Source organism: Arvicanthis niloticus, chromosome 2 (genome assembly GCF_011762505.2).
Source record: "Arvicanthis niloticus isolate mArvNil1 chromosome 2, mArvNil1.pat.X, whole genome shotgun sequence".
NCBI lineage: Eukaryota > Metazoa > Chordata > Mammalia > Rodentia > Muridae > Arvicanthis > Arvicanthis niloticus.
This window is the reverse complement of record NC_047659.1, coordinates 128,983,284-129,002,136: the sequence shown is the minus strand read 5'-3', so window position 1 is coordinate 129,002,136 and position 18,853 is coordinate 128,983,284. Positions and strand designations below refer to the sequence as shown.

At 39.0% G+C, this 18,853-nt stretch overlaps 1 long non-coding RNA gene across 3 annotated transcripts in view; it reads left to right on the top strand.

The window, feature by feature from the left end:
* Positions 1-18,853, top strand: part of LOC143441211 (uncharacterized) — an 89,473-nt gene that overhangs the window by 27,215 nt on the left and 43,405 nt on the right. The window contains exon 3 of one of the 3 annotated variants that reach the window (XR_013108439.1): positions 8,239-8,535. The exons of the other annotated variants lie outside the window; for them this stretch is intronic. This is a non-coding gene — a long non-coding RNA (uncharacterized LOC143441211). Of the gene's footprint in view, positions 1-8,238; positions 8,536-18,853 lie in introns of those variants that run through there. 3 annotated transcript variants of the gene reach the window in all.

The following is an 18,853-nucleotide window of genomic DNA, read 5'->3' as shown; positions in this document are numbered from 1 at the left end:
CTCCTGCAAAACATCACATGCCATTTCTTGTGTCTGCTTCAGCCAAACATCCTCTCACAAGACTGCTTCCATAAAAACATCATGTTACACAACTGAATTTCCAAAGAAACCATAAATTTCCACTTCAACGTAGTATGGATCTATAATCCTCCCACATTCCACAGTCCTTCCATTCTGCTCCATCATTAGGCACAGCGTTGTAGACAAGTAAAACCCACTTCCTCAGTAAAAGTAAGAAGTCAGAGCTGAGTTCAGTTGTCTGCAGCACAAAGTCCATGAGGACGTGCCAACTGTCTTAAATACAACCTGATGAGTCTGCACTGTTGCCAGAGACATAGCTCCCGAAAACCTCACCTGCCATAGAGAGCGACCCTGGTGATACACACAGATAGTCAAACATACATGGAGATTAAGGGGTCTCATAGCACATGAGAGCTCAGCACATGCAGATGGGTCAAGGATTTCTCTTGGCTTATTTTGGAGCTAGAGGAAGCTGAGCTTTGATTTGAGGAGTATCAGCTGAAGACATTTGAGAGAAGACTGAGCCGAGGTGAAGACTGTGAGGTGCAGGTTTTACAGGCTTGTTCATGTCATTGAAGTCTCTTCCTGTACAATTATGTGTGAGTAAGTGGTGATGAGGGAATCCAGAGATGCTTTCAATCATTGACAATGCTCAGTCTGACAGGACTTGGTGAGCTCTTTAATACGCAGACTTCTGTAAACCTCTGTAGCCTCAGTGTGTGTGGAAGGGCTAGGATCACATTGGATGAACTACTTGGTTTTATAAAAATAGAGACTTCATGAAATTCATAGGCAAATGGATGGAACTTCAAAATATCATCCGGAGTGCGGTAACCCAGTCACAAAAGAACACATATAGTATGCACTCACTGATAAGTGGGTATCAGCCCAAAAGTTCAAAATACCCAAGATACAATTCACAGACCACATGAAGCTCAAGAAGAGGGAAGACCAAAGTGTGGGGAACAAAATACTCACAGGAAGAAATATGGAGATAAAGTATGGAGCAGAGACAAAAGGAAAAGCCACCCAGAGACTGCTCTACCTGGGGATCCATCCCATATACTGTCACCAAACCTGGACACTATTGCAGATGCCGACAAGTGCTTGCTGATAGAGCCTGATATGGCTGTCTCCTAAGAGGTTCTGCCAGAGCCTGACAAATACAGAGACAGATGATACTCGCAGCCAACCATTGGACTAAGCGTAGGGTCCCCGATGGAAGAGTTGGAGAAGGGACTGAAGGAGCTGAGGGGGTTTGCATCCCCATGGGGGAAGCAACAGTGTCAACTGGCCAGACCCCCTGGAACTCCTGGTAATGGACCACCAACCAAAGAGTACACATGGAAGGACCCATGGCTCCAGCTACGTATGTGGTAGAGGATGGTTTTATTAAACATAAGTTGGAGGAGTGGCCCTTGTACCTGAGGGCATTCAATGCCCCAGTGTAGGGAAATGCCAGGGTGGGAAGGCAGGAGTGGGTGGGTGGGTGGGTGGTAGAGAGTCAGGGGGAGGGGACAGGGGATAAGGGGCTCCAGAGGGGAGACTTGGAAATGAGATAACATTTGAAATGTAAATTAAAAAAATATCAAGAAAGAAAAAAAAGAAAGAAAGGAAGGAAGGAAGGAAGGAAGAAAGAAAGAAAGAAAGAAAGAAAGAAAGAAAGAAAGAAAGAAAGAAGTAAATCCAATAAAAACTGCATGCAGGTGAATAAAAAAAATAAAAAAGAATAAAATCCTAAGATCCTGGCTGTTACAAAAAAAAAAAAAAAAAAAAAAAAAAAAAAAAAAAAAAAAAAAGCTCCTGCAGACAGTGCTTGTGATTCAGAAACAGTTCCAACAGATTCAGAAGCATCATGGTGGGTGTGAGTGGAAGTGGTACATTTAACCTTCCCTTGAGGAAGACTGACCTGTCCCAAGAGCTCTTGAGAACTGGATTTCTTGAGCCATAGTTAAAAGTTTCAGACTTGGCTTTCACACTGTCTGCCACAAACAACCTACTTCTTAGCAGTTTCACTGTGGATTACTGCAAGGTTAGAAGAGGGTAATCTGGGGTGTGGGTGTGAATCCCCAGATGGAGTCCAGAGGGAAGTCAGAGTGTGTGGTGGAGTTTGTTTACTTCCTCAAGGGCTGTGCCAGGGATGCCTCCCAACAGCAAAGCTGCAGTGCTGGCTGGAATTCCAGCTGTTGGCAGATGTGGCAAGAAAAGTTTCTGTTCAGCATACACCCTGCCATCTTCAGCATCTGGGGAAATACAAGAGTAGGTGTGGTAGGGTAGGAACAGAAATTGTCTATTGTAATTCTCATTCATTTATTCCTCAAAAAGGATTGGGTAGGGCTGGTGTTACTGCCTGGACAAAAATTGGAAAAAAAAAAAAAGGGGGGGGGAGTGTGGAGAAAAAAAGAAAAAATTAAATCTATTCACCCTCCCATGTACAATCACCTTTAGGCTGTATATCTGGTACTATGTATGTATAAAGTATGTGAAGTCATCATGCAAAGTCCTTTGTATCTATTCGCTGGTGAGGAACTCACCCCACATACAATTGAGAATGATCCTAGTAATATGCACAGATAATCAAACTGGCATAGAGATTAAGTGGCCTGCCAGTGTTCACAGACTATTTGGACAATTTCAGTCCCTACTCACCTACTCTGTGTGGGTTTGGCTTTAGAGAGACAATACATTTATTAATTTACCAGAGTATACCCATAGTTTATGTTAAATGTGCCTGTGGTTCTTGTTTAATTACTGAGTATAACTTTTTAAGGTTTGTTTAGATTCTTCATATTTAATGAAGTTATCACTACCTATATATAGGACAGAGGCCTCCTGAAGGCATATTACCAGCTATAACCAGAAGACACTGTTTACTGTGCTCGCTACTAAATCTAATTATAACTAAGCCTTCAAGACAGAAGCAATGAAACAAGAGTCTACACAGTCTTTTCTAAAGGCAACAAAGATACTGCGCCCTGGACAAGCTGGTAGAAACAAAACAAAACACAAAACAGTTATCTCATAGACTATTTGGACAATTTCAGTCTAAATAGTCTATTTACTCTCTAATAGGACCTGGAGGCTGTACAAGGGTCATAAGTATGTCACAACTTCTAGTTGTCCCTTTCTACTCTGTTGTACGCTGTCTTGGACTCTATGATCTATTTCCAAATGAAGTTTCATTAAAGTGAATGTCTTCAGAGATGCCAGGAAGTGGTGATAAAGAGTAATGTGATATTGTGGATGAGGAAAGGCTTCGTCCAAGAAAGACTACTGTAGCAAAGATCCCCCCAAGAATAATGGGGTGAACGTCATATTGAAGAGCATTTTAAGCTATACCCAGCTAGACATGTATAATACACTGAAAGAAAACAAGGTGTCAGCAGTGAATTGGATCACCACTCAATGGTGAGATATGAGATCAGTGAAGTAGTAAGGGCAGGAAACTGTAGTATGGTTGAATAGGTATTACATAAAGGCCATTGGATCTGGCACATCAGTAAGAGCTGCAGGTGGTGAGTGGACTATAACCCTTACCATGAAAGAGATAGTGTTGCCAAAGAAATGGCTAAAGGATCTAAATAGGGGAAAGGTTACATGGAGAAACTGTACAAACCGGGAGGAAGGTTAAGACGTGCACAGAGGTGGGACTCATCATGGTGTTCATCTATTCTTCAACAAAATCTACCAAGCACTTATTTTCTTTGCACTTGGAGTAGACAGACAAGTAGGCTGACCTCAGGAACCCAAAGTCCTTGTGGAGAAGGCTTATGTAGAAACAAATAATTAAAATACACTTTATTAAATACAATAATGAAGGAATATACATGAGGGAAGAGTCTACACGAAGACTGATTAATTCTGTTTCAAAAATTAAATAATGTCATCCTTTGACAGACATTACCTTTATTGAAGCCTAGTCATTGGTCTACTGGGTAAGATTAATATTAAAAAGCCCAATAAAATTTATGTCAGTCAAACAGTCAGATTTATGTTCTATACTAAATTGTTCAATGACTCTAGGCTACTCCCTCCAATTACTCACAGATCTGTGAAACAATTTAGGTCTTTAGCTTCTGACACTGAACCTCTGAGGAGACTGCAAGTAGGTGATTGGCCTCTCCACCTCAGATCCTTCAGGGAAAGATGGAGTATATATAACCATGTTGGTGATCCTCTTTGGATCACTGGTGATGGGAAAGAGCTTGTACTATATCCAAAATGCTCCCTCTTCCTATATTATATTCTTATTAAATGAACTGGAGTACATACAGAAAAGCTATATTTGGTTCCATGACTTTTAGCAATTGTAGAGGCATCCTACCATTACTTAAGTTGCTGCATAATGTTAATAACTCCTCAAACTCTAACTGCATATTCAATTCTTGACACATTCTGAACTGTTCTTTCTATATACATTCTTAATCTTTCCCAGAGTGTTATGTCAGTGAATGAAAAAGCATGACATTATTTGAGTACATGTCTTTCACTCATGGTGATTTAAATAGATATGGCCTTCAAAGACTCATGTCTTTGAATGTTTGACCCATAGGAAGTGGCACTATCAGGAGGTGTGGCTTTGTTGGAGGAAGTTTATCACTGTCTATGTGAGCTTTGAAGTCGCCTATGGTCAAGCTATGCTTAGTGTCAAGCTATGCTTATGTGGTACATGGTCTCCTTCTACTCTGTGTTGATCGATTTGCAGAACCAAGTCTACCTGCTTCTTGGCATGATGTCAACAGAATAAACCTCAAAAAATGTAAGCCAAGCTCAATTAAATGTTTTCTTTTATAAGAATTGCTAGTCATGCTGTCTCTTCACAGAAATGGAACTAAGCGAACTTAGGGAACTAAGACACTTGGCATCATGTTCTTAAGACTCATCCAGTTGTTATTTGTATTAGTTTGTTTGATTTCCTGCTAAATAGAATTCCTTTGCATAGGTATACCACAGTTTGCCAACTCTGATGTTGAAAGACCTTTGGGCTGTTTTCAGTTTAAGCAATCATTAATGAAGCTACTGGATCTGTCAATGTTTTTATTTTGCATGTTTATGCTGTTGTCATTGATTTGCTTGGTTTTTTGAGATGGTCTCTGTAAAAGTAATTTTTATTCAACAGTAATTGTCATTTTGCCGGCTTACTGCTAAATAAACTACCATTTTTGACTTTTGGCTGACTGGTTCAACTCAGCTATTCTGGCACAAACTCCTTTCTAAGCTGACTGATTCAAACTGGCTTCTCTTGGCTTCTGACAGAATTGCTCTACTTGGTCTCAAACTAACTCTGGCAATTTGTTCTAATCTTCTGGCTCCTTCTCACTCTCTGGCTCATTCTGTCAAAGCTTTCATATCTATGATTCATTGCTTTGTCTGCCCTCAATTAGACATCACCTTTAAACATGGCTGCTTCCTTCTACAAATTAATCTTACCTACATTGTTTGGGATTAAAGGTGGGTGGGTCTGTATTCCAGCCAGGGTGATTAAAGGTGTATGCTAAGGACAAGTCTGTATTGCAGCCAGATCACACAGGCTTAGGAAAGTCTTTGGATGTGATCCTTTGTCAGAGCAACAATGTTGTTGGATTAAAATTCCTTTACAGGTCTCTATGCAGCTCAGGCTGCCTTGACCTCCTTATACTCTTCTGTCTTCTTCCCCTGTATTGGGATTACAGGTGCATGGCACAATGAATGGATTGGTTTGTAGTTTCAGTAAATATACGTTTTCATTTATTTTTAGCAAACACTGTGGAGAGAATCTCTGTGTCTTGTGATAAGTGTACTTTCTTCATTAAAAAGTTTACAGTCTGTTTTTCAGGCTGTGCTATTTTTCATTTCCACTAGAAAAAGCTCAGGTTCTTTTCCAAATGCCAGATAATGTTGGCTTTTTAGTTTTACTCTCCTAGTGGGTATCTCATTGCCATTATTATTTTCCTAATAAATGAATATTATTATTATTTAAAATGAATAAATATAATAAATAAAAATAAATGATCTACATTTTCATGTGCTAGTCCTACTTATGCAGAAATTTAAAAAATATATTTGTATGATATAAATCAGCCAATACATATTTGATGTACTTTTTATAGTACTAAGGATGGAAGAATAAACACAGATCTATGTCTACCCTTAAAAACATTTTATTATGTACATAGTCAAATTTCTGGAGGCTATGAGTTTTCATGGGGTTCCCAATAAGGTAAAATTATAATTTTTTTATGACAATTGAGGAAAGCTTCAGAAAGTACATAGACTTCAAGGGTCCTTCAAAATTTAAAATTGACAAGCAGATGGGCATAAGGAGGATAGGAAAATAGATATGTTCAGGGATATTAAGAAGTAGAATTCTCTTGAGGCTGTGTACATCACAACCAGCTGATTATTTTGACCATAGATACACAACAACACAACTCCTGAATCTAAGGCTCAGGAAACATCCTGGAAGAAGGAACAAAAAGGTAGAGTCAGAGGACGTCTACTATGAGATCTTGTCTCCTAGAAACAGCAGAGAAGCTACACCCATGATACCACAACAATATGACTTCCTAAAACAAAACCTGAACAAAGACAACACAAAAAGATATGCTAATGTGAAGGGAGAGGTTCTCAGGGACCCTACCACTAGAAAAAGAACCACAGAAAATTAATGACTACTGAGTGCAGAAGAATTAGCCTTTTCCAGGAATTAGACCCCAAGTTAGTTATTCAATACAAAATTATAGCCCTGAAAACATAAACACACAAACTACACTAAATGGACTCAGCAGATTGTATTTATATATTTATGCACATATATATGAACAATACATTATACATAAATATATGTGCATATGTATATACATAATACTCAAAGGACAAGAGGACATTAATTGGAGAAAAAGTGGGGGTATGGGAGGAATTGAATGGCAAAGGTGGGTGGAAATTATATGATTATATTTTAATTAAAATAACACACATACTATACATGCTCATGTATGTAGAATTCAATGACAGACACTGAACATAGTGAAAGAAAGGGGGATGTGAAAAGCAGGGAAGGAAGAAAGCTCAGAAAGCATGAACAAGGAGATTAATCACAGAGACTGTTAGGATGTGAGAAGAGGAAGAAAAGATGGTGAATAAATCCTTTGGGGATGGAGGAAAGATCCCCCATCTTCATGTGCTTGGTTACTTCCCTTAATGTGATATCTTTGGGGACTATTCATGTGGTGAAAAAATGACATTTTAATCCTTTTGATGGGTGAATAGTAGTCCATTGTCCACATATACGCCACACATTGAGACCTCTTCATATGTTGTGGACGTGCACTGACTGTATATCTTAGCTTGTGAACCTGCTGCAGTGAACATGAGGGCACAGCTGTCTCTTAAGCATGTTGATTTTATTTCCTTTGGATCCATACACAGTAGTGAGACAGCTGGTCCCATATGGCAGCTCAATTGTTTGTTTTCCGTAACGGCTGCCGGAGCATTCCCTTCATCCGCAGAGTATACACACTTCAAAACCACATGTTGTGTAAACTAAATGCATATAACATCATGTGTAAGTTTGATTACTCTACAAAAAGAAAGAAGTAAGAACACTGAATGGACGTTATTGAATATATGGCTGAAACTGTTTTCTGAAGAATGTGAGAGGCAGTGAGCAGAGTTCAACTTGAATGAAGCAGATGTGGGGTAACCCGAGGCTCATGCAATCCTAGTCCTGATGACATTTTCTTGCCCTGTTCTTCACAGAGCTTGCTACACAGACTAGGCTATGTTGGTGATCCACAGCACCCCATGGGAAATAGAACATTTTCTAGCAAAGTTAGGCCCTTCTCTCATCCTCCTGATCTGTGTTGCTCCCAGCAAGTCCCAGCCTCAGTGAGTGTTAGCCATCAGAGAATTTGCACACTTCTCCCACAATTCTAAGTCACCATATTTGTCTCTGGTTGACTGTCAGCTCAGAGGCCTTCTGCATAGGGGTGATGGAGGTTCAAGATACATTTTCATGTACCTTCTTCAGTGGAGAAATCGCTGTCATCATAGGACTCAGGCAAGATCAGGATGGGGAACTGCTTCAGAGTGCTCAGACCTAGTGGAGTCTATGGTTATAAGTGACCCTCAGGTCACAGAATCACCACCTTGACAACATCACAAGAAAATAATGAGGCATCAGATCAAAGGAAGGAAGCAGCAGAATACCAGAAGATAAAGAGGACTTCTCTCTTTCAGAAAGAAGAGTCAGGCAGCAGAGCCAAGCTCAGAGGATACACCCATCAGCAGCTCGAGCCATGAGTTTGTGTGTGGACAGGAGCAAGTATCTGACAAGACCTACTGAAGATGCACCCTAGTTGTTTCCAGAATGGGAGTCCATGCAAACAAGGCAGAAATCATGGATATCCTGATGAAAGGCATAAGGAGATTTTTGTATCTAGCTCAGAAATGTGAAGCTTTCCATTCTCTCATGTGTGGGCACCCTAAAGAAGACATTGTTATTACTGGCTGCTGTTCTTCAGGTTCAAGCTAGGAGTCGGGCCACTTTGTTATGAATTTTATTTTCATTAAACATTCCATTTGACCTTTATATGAACCATATGAATGAAATTATTTCTTTATCTTAAGGATGTGAATGGGAAGCCTTAAGGAGACTTAACACTCCTGGTCCCAGCTGGAAAGTAACAAAATTTGCATGTAAACCTTGGAGACTAAGGACAACAGACTCCTGATCTCTGCATGGTGTCTTTTGCTCCTACCACAGGAGTATAGCTAACTCTAAAGACAATTAAAATATGTTCTCTTTATACATGTATACATATATACATGCATACATACATATGTTTAACTTTTCATACATTTTTAGCTTTGTGTAACCCCTCCCCCTTTTCTCCCTCCTCTTCCTTATCCACAGCCTCCATCCTCTCTAACCTTTAGCTCACAGTGTCTCTCCAGTGTTCTCATGTGCATTCTACTATCTGCTTTTTGTGTTTTTTGTTTGGGTTGCATGATTCTAGCTTCCAGTGTGTTTTTGGCATACCCATCTTATGTGGCTCTTGAACAGCTGTACCTTGCATGGATGGGTAGTACTGCTCCCAGAAGAGTTGGGTTACTATCTGAAATTCTCTGTGTCCAGCAAAGATTACATTCAAATCTTATCAAGACTCCAGAGGTTTCCTAAACAATACAGGGTAGAGCTGTTGCTTTTGGTTACCCACAGAACAACATGGTCTGACCCTATGGAAAAACAAAACAAACAACAACAACAACAAAACCCACATGCTTCAGTTCAAAATATAAAGAAATTGTATCTTGAGCTGATCATGAAATTCTTTCCCTGTTGGCCATCAAAGTGCTGGAAGAGGGTATGTAGGCTGCTAGGGGAAAAAAGAAAGAAAAGAAAAAAAAATGGTCTTAGCCAACAGTGGATCCTTTATACTACAATTTCAATTCATCAGGCAAGATGCATGACTCTTTATGGGTACAGCCAACCACTGTCTTGATTGGATTTAAGGCCTGCTGCACAGGAAGAAACTTATGCCTGGTACTAAAAACATGTTCAGAACCTAAGGCTGGGAGAGTCATAGGCTTAAGGAGAGAACCTGGTGATATTATTTGCTAAATGCCCATGAGGTTGTTACCTTCTAAACGCTTGTATTCATAAAGTTGTGCTGCTCACAACCTTGGTCAGAGAAGTTTCTTACAGCACTGGGTAGTGACTAATGCAGAGATTCAATACTAGTCACTGATCTGAGAATAAGTGGCCGTGAGTGCTCAGCCCTAAATGAGAAGTCTGTATCAATCATCTCTCCAAGGCCAGGAAACATACTTGAAAGGGGGGTACAAAGAATGTAATAGTCTGAAGATACGGGGTAGTGCTGTGAGCCGCTGTCCTCTGGACACGATGTAGCTGTTGTACATAGGAACTCACGGCAGCCATGGATCCCTACAGGAGAACTACACAACACCAAAAATGAGTTTCAAACTCCAACATAAAACAGGAAGGGGCTCCCAAGGGCTCACTACTAACCACCGAGCCATTAACAGGTGATAACTGCTGAAGGGAAGAGGGTCAATTTTCTTTTAGGTGGTGGTCATTGGCAGGTCACTCCTGCCTGTCAGATGATTCTACACCAATGACCTTATAGACAGCACAAATTGGACTTAGTAAGTTATAAAAATAAAAAGAAGACATGAAGTTGGGAGGGAGATTTGTTGGGGCTTTGCATGGAGGGAATAAGAGTGGGTATGGTATGCATGTATAAATTTTTCAAATAAAAATTTCTTATGTTGAAGTAAGATTACAGTAAAATTTAGTGGCCCAACATTTTAGATGAGAAAGTATCAGGAGCTGTGATTGTGACTTCCATGTGTCTTGACTAATTTAAATGAAGAAAATTAGACCACTGCAGTGGATGGTACGCTTGAACACCAGTGTCAGTTGAGAAGTACATGTGTAAAAACAACAAACGGGAATGTCTACCATAAATGGACAATAGTGAGTTATGTTTTTTTTAATACATGCATACTCCAAAGTATCAAGAAACAGCTATAAGTGAAAGAATTACAACTAAACATACTACTTGGTGTGTTTATCTTAATTCTTAGAACTCAACTTACAGAAATTAAAATTCTAAAATCTAAAGACACATATGTGGATATATTTGTTGTAGTTTTCAGCAGAAAGAAAAGCTGGGTAGGAGAGGTGACTGCTGTTCAGAATTTTAAAGAATGCATGAAAAGAAACATTTTATCCCTTATAACATGTCTGCAGTTTAAACAGTGACTCAGAAGGATAGTGGTCACAATGGTGGAGGGGAAATGAAAGCATAATTACAGTAGTCTTTTAAGAAATAAGGTAATGGCAAAAATTCTTTGCTATAAATGCAGAATTTAATACATAATTCAGCATGAACACTTACAGCTATAGCTACCATATCTGGTGATTTTTGAACAAGTTATGGAAGGAGAAGAATAATTTGGTGTTTGTTGATTTGGAGAGGAAAAACAAGATGAATCAAAAATGAAAAATATAAAATATGAATAACGAAACAGCAGAGACTATGTTGGGAAAATGCACATGTGATACAAGAAAAATTAAGAGCCCTATAAAAGGTCTTCTTCAACCTCTGGATGTTCACCTTTCATAGGCATCTTTATTTTCCCATATATATTGTCTTAAATTCTCTTTGCCTTCACATCAATATTTTCTCATCATCCATTAGGTTTGGATTTAATACATAATATAAATAATGAAAATTTATTTTATTCTTTTCTGGTTATCCTATTTTCTTGGTCATTATCAGGCTGAATAAATTTGGAGTATAATTATGTTTCCCACTTCTGTAACAGTTAAACTCTTTTTCCACTGACACTTCACAGGCACCCTGCCCCCAACAAACACACAGCCATTGAGATAAATGCTTTCCAGTGGCTTTGGTTTTCCACTGAAAGAGGCCTATGAAATTGTGAGCTACAAACATTTAAAACACAGATTTGGAGAGAGTGTCATGAGGGAGAGGGTCCTGTCATCCACTGGAAGATTGTTGTTCACAGGAAGTGATTCTAGTTACCCTATACTCGTTTAAGCCTGTTGTTAGTCAGGGAACTTTGGTTGTCAACAACTATTCTTCATGGTATTTTTGTATAGCTTGAGTACAGATGTGAAATATTACATTCCATTAACTTAATCATAGCACACACCTGCATTTTTCAACACATTTTTTTTTTTTTTTTTTTACAAATCATTTATCTACTATTACCATAGCCTATTGCCATATCTGGTGTTTTGATTTTGACCAGTTACATTATCCCTTATATCCAAAGCTGAATTTAGTGGAGTGGGATTTTTGAGGATGGGGGTGTTTTTTTGTTTGCTCTGTTTTGGTAGCTTAGTGTATCAAAGATCATCCACTGCTAAGTGTTAACTCTCATTCAAGACTTAAGTCTGAGCTACAGAATTACAGCAGCAGCACCTAATTATATATACTTATATATGGTATGTGTTTATAGACACATCTTTTCATATATCTATATGCATTATTTACTCATTAGTTTTCACTTATTCTATTTTCCATATATGGATATCTCTGCTCTAATTGCATTGAAATATTAGAACACAGAGATAAGACGTTTAGATGATAAGGGTTGTGATTTTTCTTTTATGTCTTTCCAGACTCATTGCTTCACCAGTAGTACAGAATGTTTTCTTCATATGTAGAACACTGAACTTGCAATGATTTCCCCTCAGATTTTGTAGGTTTGCCTAAAGAGCTTCTTCATGTTACAGAGAAATCTGATAGTTCATGGTTTTATACAGCTATGTAAATAATCAATTGTTTATTTTCTTTTTAGAGGTTTAGTGTGTCTCTGTCTGCGCTTGTGTGAGTGTGCGCATGTGTACATTAGTTCGTGTGTGTGTGTGTGTGTGTGTGTGCGCTCTCTCTCTCTCTCTCTCTCTCTCTCTCTCTCTCTCTCTCTCTCTCTCATCATGGTCAAGTGTGTATAATTGCATGTAGAGGCCAGAAAAAGACATCAAATCTTCTGGAGCTGAAACTACAGGTAGGTTGTGAGCCCCAGGACACAGACAATGGAAATTGAACTCTGGTCCTTTGTGAAAGCAACAAACAAACACCTTTAACTGCTTATCAATTCCTCTTATCCCATAAATAAGCAACAGTATAAGCAGAAACTTTAAGGGGTTTTATGTCATTAAAATTCAGGAATTTCAAAAGTTTAGTATTTTTCAAGAAGTTTTTCTTAGACTCAGCAAGAAAAAGAAATCCAAATTTATGTCCATGAAGTTCAAAGAAATTATGTTATGTTTTCACTTAAATTATCACTTTTCTTATACTTTTCCCATTCCTGTCTGTTAATGCAATAGCTCCCATCTCACTCCACAATGGTCTTACTCTCTTCTGACCGGATCTTTGTGTTTCTGTTCTGTTTTATGGCACCTTTCAGCAACTTCATTGTTTAAACCACCAACTCAAATCTTGGCAATGTTATCCCTGTTTATAATTTATATATTGATTTTTAAAACTGCAAAATCATTAGCTTCTAAATTATCTTTTGCGTAAATGATCAAGGATCTAAGTTTCCTTTAAATTAAGGTCTACTTCACTCAAACTTAGCATGAAAATTGCCCCCTCGCACACCCAATGAAAGTCCCAGTGAAGTCACTTCCACAGGAGACAAACAGACCCAGACATACGGGAAATGCAGAAGTCAGCAATACTAAAGCTGAAACGTGGACTCCTGTCCCTAAATTTCTTTTAAGTCCAAGAAACTCTTATGATGATGCTACTAAACCAAAGCATATGTTAAATAGATAACAACATTTTATTTTAACTCTTAAGTCTCTGCATTTAAAACTCCTGTAAAGTAGACTTAACAGCATGGTGGCAATAAACATGAGTGTGTTATGTGGTAACTGAGTTAGGCATAGGGATATGTGCTCTTTTAGCATCAAAATATCTAGGAGATATGCTCACAGAAGTTGTAATTTCCACATTGGGAAGGGTTTACTGATGTAATGAATACCTCACCCAGAAATCAGACACCTTGAGAAGACTGCTTTCTTTCCTGCAATCACCCTCTTGACTCCTTCCTTTTCTGCCTTTTATTTGATTTAGGCTATAGACTTGGCCAAAATATAACCAGAGGCCAAAGCAAGATAAGCTGGAGCTGGGGGGAGGGGGTGCCTTAGCGCATTAGGGAAAGTGTCTTTTGAAGCATAAAGAGAAGAAAATTGAAGAGGTGCAGATGAAGGAAGTTTGCTGTCTGTTGAGGACAGTGTTCTTGAGAGGTGGTTCTTGGCCCATATTTCCATGGAAAGAGCTTAGGGAGAAGTTGAATAGATCAGATGCCACACTGCCATTGTAAAGTCCTAAAGTTCCTCAAGGTTTGAGTTAGTTGGTAACCACAGGATGTCATGTTCTAGTTATCGCTCATTCCACAATAAAGGACTATCTCCTAGTGTAATGCACAAAATATTATGAAATTAAATGATAACAAAGTAGTTTTCAGGGTTTTTTTGTTTTGGTTTGGTTTGGTTTGGTTTTTGGTTTTGGGGGTTTTGTTTGTTTGTTTGTTTGTTGTTTTTTGTTTTCAAGACAGGGTTTCTCTGTGTAGCCCTGGCTGTCTAGGATATCACTCTTTAGACCAGGCTGGCCTCAAACTCAGAAACCCACCTGCCCCTGCCTCCCAAGTTCTGGGATTAAAGGCATGCACCACCACTGCTCGGCTAACAAAATAGTTTTCAAAATAACAACTGTATCATCTACTCTAGTTACTCTAGATTCCTGGCAGACACTCTTATACCAGTATCATCAGAAATGCCATTCAGACTCCCCACAGATAGTCTATCTACTCATCAGTGACTCTACTCAAACCAGGAGGAAAAAGACTTGAGGAAAACCTGGGTTGGGAGATGTTTTATCACTAAGATATTGTGAGGAAATCTCATGAATATGCCTGAAAGGAGCCAGAGTCCAAAAAAATTAAAGACAGAGAAAATCCCTTTGACTGGAGACTATAGTGGCAGGGTGACTGGATCTGGCTGTAATTTCCTGGATTCAATACCTCAAAGACAAAAATACTCCCAATATAAAACTCAGTGACTCCCAACTAAAATTTTGTTTCAATAAAATGCTGACATTGGTTTCTTGCTTTGGAAAAATAGTGGTGCTTTCTGATGACATTGAAAAGTTAATCAACTGAAAGTCAAATGAGAGCCGTGTGCCAGCTGCCTGCTACCCTGTTGCTAATTATTTGGTAAATCTATGAAAATTCCACAATACAAAGTTAATATAAAAAAGGACTTTTTACAATCCAGAGTAGAGCCCATCTTGCCTCAGCTTTATGCAGATATATTTTTATTACTCCCCATTTCTGTGGCTTAGAAATGCAGGAACATTAGGAATAGGAAGCTAACCCTCTCATGAGTATTTATTGAGCACCAACTGTATAACCACTGTGTATAGTTGACTTCTAGTCTGTAGTTGTTCATACAATGGGGCACAGCCACTGTCAGAGCTGTAGAAGTGATGTCCTATAGACCGTTTCTCATTTCATTGATTTCCTTTCTTTTATTTTTATAGGCATCTATACGTGTAATTCATATACTGAGGGCTCTCTTCATCCCGATGTTTTCTCTTTACTTACACTTTTGCTTTTTTAGTAGTTCTGAATTTCTGCACTCGAGCAGTATTTTTGCTATCCATATTTGGTGTAAATTAAGTCAATCTCCAGGATGGTTCATAGGATGCAGAACACAGCTGGATGCATACCTTTATACAAGTTCAAACCGGATGATGGGAAGAACAATGGGAGATAGCATCAGCTTCTTTACCAACAAAATCTGCAAGAAATTGTATTTCCCCTTCCTCTAAAACTTGATTGGAATTCAAGAATTAAGATTGAACCTCATGGAAGAGGACAGGGTATTTGGGAAAGGAAAGAGGAGGAAAGGGCTAAGCTGAGCCAAGGGTCTCGCTCTGTCCTGCCGTCTTCCGCTGCAGGGACACATGAAGGGGAAGGAAATGGATCATTACCAAGTGCCTATTCTTTACTGACAAAACTGAGATAATTCCCGTCAACCATGGTCCCATCATTGTTGGATGGGCCATTGGAAGTTGAGTGTATCCTCTCTTTGGAAGTCAGAGGAGTGGTCTTGGGCAGGATCCAGATCTGTATTGGCCATGAATGTATCCTCATGGAGATACACAAAGAATAAAGTGGACCCTTTTTCTAAGATACCAAGCACCCCATAGTATGGTAGGCATTCCTGTAAACTCTTCAAATGTTATACAAGGAAGTTTGGGTCAACTAAAATTATGTGGCCAAATGCTATCTTGTTTTCCCAGGAGTAGAAAACATTGTAACATTTCTCCGTCTTGAAAAAAAAGAATCAAGTCCTTAAATCATTGATAAGTAATATGTAGTAAAACCTTTTTCCATTGAATGTCAGAACTCAGTTTTTCAAATATTCACAAAATGGGTCCTCAAGGGGAAAAAATGTATGTTCTGAGGATTGTAGAAATTGTTTTAAAGTTATATGGGAGTTTTGCATATGAGATTCATATTTTGACCTAGAGGGTGGACAGGAGAAGAACAGTATAGGTAGGCAACAAGACTCATAGGTGAAGAGTACTGGGGTTAAATTTCCAAAACGTTTAAGGACAAGGAGATGTAACATCTGTGTCCAATTAGTTACATAAAAAGCAAGAAGCAAAAAAAAACACTGTGATTCACATAGTTCAAAAAACTAAATTCTAGCTGGCTACTAGATTATATGTGAAATATAATTTCACATGATTATATGTGAAATAAATTGTTTGGCATGCAGCTCAACATCAGACAAATAGCAACAAATGTTGATCACTGCATTCTTGTATTGCTCAGTGGCATCTATGTTGACATGGACTGGGGATGTGTGTGCGTGCATGTGTATGTCTAAGAAAGGGACTTTTATTGTGTGTTGAGGCAGAGGCAGAGTTGGTGTTCATACCTGCATGGTTGCAGATTTGACATCTTCTATGTTCTGCTACTTAGTAGTGTTTGATTGTGGGAGACTCTCTGGGGAGATTGTTTCTGGATTTCATAACTAGGAGCTGGGATTCTGTGCACTAAGATCACTGAAGTGAGTCCAAGGTTATATTTCCAAGCAGAAAGCTAACCAAAAGGAGGGCAACAATGATGGTAAAGTGGAAAATCAAACAACACACACAGACACACACTCACACACATACAACACTCACACAGACAGACAGACACACATGCACACATGTGGATACACACACAGACACACACACATGCACATAGATACACACACATATGCACACACAGAGAGACACACACTCACCCAGACAGACACATATGCACACACACACACACACACACACACCAGTAAGCTGGAAGGAGTTAGAGGTGGATTGAGTTTTGAGTATGATCAAAATACACTATATGCATGTAGTAAATTATACAAAATTAATAAAATTATTATATCATAATAATCCTTGCTGGTGTGGTGTGGAATACATGGTTTGGCCTTTGGCTATCTCCTAGCCAAAACCATTTTATTGGTTATACAAAATACTCATAGATTGCACAAGCATTAAGAAAATCTGTAGGGAGCGATACTGCAGAGATGAGAGCAAAGAAGAGGAGTCACTGTTCTTTCCTGGTTTCTCAAGACAAGCAGATGCCCATGTAGGGAAAAGCTGGGCTTTCCTGATGGGTTCTCTAAGGTGCCTCAAAGCTTTCTAACCTGCAGAGATCAGAGAAAAAACTCCAAAATAGCTTAGTATATTTAAAAGTAAATATATACGTGCATATGCAAGCCAAATAGGTAAGTACTAAATAAAATGACTAAAATTAAAAGATACTTTATCCTGATTTCTAAATTAAAGACCCATGATTTAATACTTAAAATATGTATATCAGAATATAAAAGTCTACAGAAATTTGGCAGAGAAAGTAAAATGATTTTAAAACATAGAAGCAAATAATGGGAAGCCAGAATGATCATAGAACATACGCATATGTGTCTATATATGTCCCTATGCATACACACACACACACACACACACACACACACACACGTGCAACATTTGAGAATCTAAGCAGAAGAAAAAGCAGATCTAAAATAACACATACAGTAATAATAGACGGAAACATTTCTGGATAAAGCAAAAAGCTTAATCTGCTAACTAAAAGAGGTCACCCATCCTGAAGATGAATAAAAAAGCCTTTTAGACCAAAATTTCTCTAGGCAATCATGTTGGCCATCCAAGTCTAAAGCATAAGCCATCACATAAAAGTCAGAAATAAAGGTGTATAGACAGAAATAGATTCCAAGCCATGGAATATTCATATACTGAAATCGGCTCAAACATCTGAAAAATCACAAATTGTAGCACGTGGGGGGAAGTGATGGCGGTTCCCAAGTACTCTCTCTGGTGATTCTGTATTAGGCAGAGGAACAGCGTCTCCAGCAGACAGGGGCTCAGAGCACAGGCAATCTGAGGTCTCTCACTGAGAAAATTACTCTCAGTCAGTCTACCTGAGCAAAAGATAAATCAATATAAACAACTGGAGAGCGAGGACGTTGTGGTAACACAGGATTGATGGTGTCCCTTTGGGCATTGTACTTCTTAGTCTGTATTGAGTTCTTTCTACCGCTTGACGAATAGTAAGGCATATGGCATGTGGCAAGCTCTTCCTTTTAAAAGGGAGAGATGTTGCGCTTGTAAGACAGGACAAATGGGCTTGTCCCCACCCACCAGCCCCAGAGGGAAAAGCAGAGTAGAACTCTATCAGAACACGCTCATTCTTTTCATCTGCCTGAACTGTGGTCGGCTAGGGTCTAATCACAGCCGGCCCCAGGAGGGTGCGGCTGTTTGGAATATTCTACACAGATCTGTCTGCATCTCACCAGAAAGGCGAGTGGCCTAGGAATGGGTTCTATGTCTGTGATTCTTTTAACTCCAGCTTTCCTTTGCAATTATAAACATTTTTCTAAATTAAATGGCTGAAGTCAGAACTTGCTTTAGTCACCTTGTTACTTTGTCTTTTATGTCCCGTGAATGAATAAGTAAGTGAATAAGTAAATTGGGGCTGTGGGAACACCGTGCTGGTGTGTATTGTGCAAGCTTTATCTTTCCATACTCTAACGTTTTCCTGCAGAATCTTTTAATCAGGAAGGATTCTCAGCGGCAGTGAAAATCTTCATCCGAAGCGTAACACACCCGAAGCAGCTGATATTTCACGGGATCCTCACCTGGGTTTTCTGTTTTTCAGTCCAGCTCGGATAAACTGCCTCTTAAATGATACTAACATGTTCACAAGAATT